The sequence below is a fragment of the Oncorhynchus masou genome, chromosome 5 (assembly GCF_036934945.1).
Source record: "Oncorhynchus masou masou isolate Uvic2021 chromosome 5, UVic_Omas_1.1, whole genome shotgun sequence".
Taxonomy (NCBI): Eukaryota; Metazoa; Chordata; class Actinopteri; order Salmoniformes; family Salmonidae; genus Oncorhynchus; species Oncorhynchus masou.
In genome coordinates this window covers 81,733,983-81,739,029 of record NC_088216.1, presented here as the reverse complement: position 1 = coordinate 81,739,029, position 5,047 = coordinate 81,733,983, and the positions used below count along the sequence as shown (strand labels likewise).

General features: G+C 42.8%; 1 long non-coding RNA gene across 1 annotated transcript; it reads left to right on the top strand.

Moving 5' to 3' along the window:
- Positions 1-3,072: 3,072 nt before the first annotated feature.
- On the top strand, positions 3,073-4,755 carry LOC135540372 (uncharacterized). Its single transcript, XR_010455740.1, has 2 exons — positions 3,073-3,139; positions 3,895-4,755. It is a non-coding gene; the product is annotated as an uncharacterized LOC135540372 (long non-coding RNA).
- The last annotated feature ends 292 nt before the right edge of the window (positions 4,756-5,047 follow it).

The window sequence follows — 5,047 nt, the reverse complement described above, 5'->3', positions numbered from 1 at the left end:
TTCCCACTTCTCGCGCGATTGAGTTTAGTAGCTGGGGAAATCCCGCTGTGGGGATTCCTAATCTCTTTTTACTGCAGGCTACGTAATATGTTGACATTAATTAAATAGCCCTGTGAAATAGAGTGATTGATATTTGCGCGTTGCCACATATATATATATATATATATATATATATATTAAATCACAAATCTTATGATGACCAAACCCTTCAAAGTGTATGATTCCTTACTATCGTGATGGTCCTCCTATATTTTGAATTGCCCCGGGACAAGCATTCTGCATTCATTTTTACTTGCAGTAAGAGTAGGTATTAACTGTTCGTTTAAATCGGTAACAAGTACTGATTAGCCTATGTATCCTATACGTTTATATCAAATACACTCATTACACCCTATTTCTATATATACTGAACAAAAATATAAACGCAACCTGTAAAGTGTTGGTCCCATGTTTCACGAGCTGAAATAAAAGATCCCAGAAATGTTCCATATGCACACAAAGCTGGTTTCTCTCCAATTGTGTTTACATCCCTGTTAGTGAGCGTTTCTCCTTTGCCAAGACAATCATCCACCTTCTTATTCTTTGGTATAATGGCGTTCACAACAATTATATGTGCATTCAGCCACCTAGTGTACAGGTGGATAATAAACATCCCAAAAGGAAATCGATCCACCTGATAGGTGTGTCATATCAGCAAGCTGATTAAACAGCATGATCATTACACAGGTGCACTTTGTGCTGAGGACAATAGAAGCCCCTGAAAAACCCAACATTATGCCACAGTTTTTGAGGGAGCGTGCAACTGGCATGCTGACTGTAGGAATGTCCAACAGAGCTCTTGCCAGAGAATTGAACGTTCAAATCTCTAACTTAAGCCGCCTCCAATGTAATTTTAGATAATTTGGCAGTACGTCCGAGACCTTGAAGTAGTAGTTCCCCTTTGCTCTGCGAGGGCCGCGGCTTTTGTGGAGCGATGCGTCGTGGTGTGACTGTTGTTCATGTGTGCAGGAGGGTCCCTGGTTCGCGCCCGGGTATGAGTGAGGGTACGGTCTGAAGTTACACTGTTATACACTGTTACACACACAAGCCCTGGACCTCCACATCCGGCTTCTTCACCTCTCCATAATGTCTGTAATAAAGCCCTTTTGTGGGGAAAATGAAGTCTGATTGGCTGGGCCTGGCTCCCCAGTGGCTGTACCCCTGCCCTGCCATGTGAAATCCATTAGCATCTAATGAATTTATTTCAATTGACTGATTTCCTTATATTGAACTCAGTAAAATCATTGAAATTGTGGCAGGTTGCGTTTATATTTGATACACAACTGGCTGGGACATAAGACCACCTTTGAGGTCTGAAACCATTTGACAAACTTTGATTTTGGAGTGAATTGTCCCTTTTAATGTTTTAACATCGATTACAAATTCAAATTTTGAAATACATTAAAACATTAAACACACAGTTGGCCTCTGTTCCTAACAATATCCGAGTTCCATTGCTCTGTCCTGATGAATCCGGATACGTCGCTTGATTGGTCATCCTGGCTGCTGCCTGTCACAGGGAAGGGAGGACACCATCTAACAACATGGATGATTGAAAATACCTGAGAATTCGACACAGTCTTGGATAACAGCAAACTGCAAACATGACAAATGGTCAGTTTGATGAGACGTGTGTCATTTTATAGATAATCTTGCAGGAGATGCACTGTTTTGAAAGCAAAGAAGTAGACATTGGCTGGCTGGACGGACGTCAGTTAGCTCTGATTCCATTTCTGCTACTTTTGTAACTAGCATAGATTTCTGGTGACGTGGCTGCAGACCGTCGCCAGCCAACATCAATTAGCTAACGTTTGGATTCATGAACATAAAAAGTGCATGGTCAATTTGGAACCAAAAACGAGTTATGGGCAAGGATACGTCCAGTTGGTGGCTATCTAACGTTAGCTATAGGCCAGTATTGGAGGAAAGGAGCCTAATGGGACCTTACATGTTCTGTTTTTAAATGGCGAATTGGCTCTGGAAGCCTAAACAGCCGAATACTCCCATCTAAACGGGAATGATTCTAGAAACAACCCTCTAATTTCATATCACATACATCCTCAACAAAACAAAAAAAAATTAAGCGGTTACTGTACACTGCTTTAACAGTTGCAGTCAACACTATTTTACATTTCCAACACATTTATGGTGTCTGTCTTCCGTTGACACAAAGGTATCCGGAGAAGCAGATAACGAATTAGCACAGGTACAATAGTCCACTCACGTCCTCTCCGTAAACAAGCGCTGTAACATGGACATATGGGAACCCTACTCCTATAAAGCTGTGTGTCAATATTTAGTTTTTTGAAAATGATTTCTCGCCCATATTATAGATACGATCCATATGCCCCCAAACCTTACCGCAAGCGATGCGTGTTAATGTTCAGATTGAACATTTAGGCTCTTACCAAAACCTTTTACAGAAGACTCGTTTGTCCAATGACGCTTGTGTAATGGAACTGAGAGATTTGATCAAGGGCTAGCTGTATCTGGCTAGTTTGCTATCTACCTACCTATCTATGTGATGTTTGGTGGCCAGTTTACTGGCTCCTACAGCCATCTATGCAACACTGCTTTTGTACATTATATTAACATACGTGACAATTGTTTGTAATGGTATCTAGCTGTGGTTCCACACAGGTATCAAGTGTAGCCTAGCTGTCGAACAGGTTTAATTGGCAATGTTTATTTTATTTTTACCATTGCTGTAGACCTCAACACGTTATTGTGTGCTAGCTACATCAAGATGCAATCTGTCAAACTATTGTTGTCATTGAAATATTCAACTATCCTAAGTAATGCTAGTTAATCTTTGAATATTGAATGACCAGCCATGTCAACAGATGTCATCTTCAAACCAAATTATTATTATTTTCTCTTCTCCACCCGTCAGTGTACTCGTTCGATGGGATTGTGGTGTTTGGGCTTCTGTACATCTGTACGTGTGCGTACCTACTAGCATAGTGAAGCAGAGAGGTCCACTACTACAGCTTCACCATAGTGAAGCAGAGTGGTTCACTACTACAAGAAGGAGAGGTGCCTCGCTTAAACAGTTGGCTACTTTCTGAGAAGAAGGGAGTGTGGGGGGTGTTCTATAAAGGTAAGACATCAATCAATCAATCTGTCAATGGTTCATCTATGTAATAGAACAATGGAATATAAATATTGGTTACCATAGTGTGTACAGCTTCACCATAGTGAAGCAGAGAATCAAAGAAGCTATGTTCACTACTACAGCTTCACCTACAGTTCACTACTACAGCTTCACCTTCACCTACAGCTTCACCATAGTCTGAAGCAGAGAGGTCCACTACTACAGCTTCACCATAGTGAAGCAGAGAGGTCCACTACTACAGCTTCACCATAGTGAAGCAGAGAGGTTCACTACTACAGCTTCACCATAGTCTGAAGGAGAGAGGTTCACTACTACAGCTTCACCATAGTGAAGCAGAGAGGTTCACTACTACAGCTTCACCATAGTCTGAAGCAGGTTCACTACTACAGCTTCACCATAGTCTGAAGCAGAGAGGTTCACTACTACAGCTTCACCATAGTTCACTACTACAGCTTCACCATAGGTTCACTACTGAAGCAGAGAGGTCCACTACTACAGCTTCACTACTACAGCTTCACCACAGTGAAGCAGAGAGGTTCACTACTACAGCTTCACCATAGTCTGAATCATAGTCTGTCTTTTTTTCAACCTTGTTCTCTCTCCCACTCTATCTTCCTGTTTCTCTCTGTCCATCTCTCCACTCTGTATCCCTCTCCTCAATCTCACTCTTCCTCTCTCCCCCTCTATCTTCCTCTGACTCTCTCTCTCTCTCTCTCTCTCTCTGTCTTTCTGCCTCTCAGCTGCAGTGATTGGGACGAGACTCCACCATGCTGTGGCTGTAACCTGTCTGTCGATGGCATTGTACCTTGTCTTCTTAAAGTGACAGCGTCAGTCTGGACTGGACTGAGATGGACTGATCCAGGGCAGGCTTGGCTGTGCTTTGCAGAGCTGGATTGGGCTGTACTGGGTTGCCACCCATGGAAACTTAGGACCGTGTGCCCCCAGAACACCAATTCATTCACCCAGTAACCTCAAAGGACATGTATAAAGGACAAGCTAATACTGCCCCCAGGTGGTGATAAAGATCCCAGTCACTCTGCACTCTTCTACACCTGCGTGCGTCCCAATAACATCTCCTTTCTCCTGAAGTGAGCACTCGTTCGCTACACCCCACATATAAAAGCATTGGATTGGGGTTGGCATGGGGCTAGGAAGTTTCCATATACCAGTGATTTCTGTTCAGAGATTATGAAGGGGAGTGTTCAAGTGCACACTTGGGGAGAAAGGAGAGACGACTGGGACGCAGGTGTTGTATCCATCCCTGCACGACACCACCGTCACCCAGTTTAACCTGTGTTTACTGTACACATCCCATTAGAACACGGTTTGGCAATCTATTCTCCAGGGGCACATTTTTGTCTTAGCTCAGCACTAACACATCATTTCCCTCCATTCTTTCCCCCACACCAAATACACACACAACAATTTATAGACAAACACAAACTACTACATTTCCCCTGCCCAGACCCGCATGCTCACACACCCATCCCTAGTGCCTGCATTGTTTGCCATATGGCCTGAAAAGGCACCATTTTGTTTCTCTGTAGCCCACGCACTTTCAATATTGAAATAATAAATCATCGATTTTTCCATTGTGTTAATGATGGTGGATTGATTCATTTCCAAGTTTTTAGTATGTGTTTTTCAAGATGAGAATTGCCGAACCCATCGGGTATCTCACTAAACCCCCAAATGCCATATCTTGAAATATGCAGACAGACACATTCAAAGTATTTAACAATATTTAACAATTTTTTTACTAGGTAAGTCAGTTAAGAACAAATTCTTATTTACAATGACTGCCTACCCCCTCGGCCAAACCTTCCCCTAACCCGGGACGACGCTGTGCCAATTGTGCGCTGCCCTATGGGACTCACAGGTGGTTGTGACACA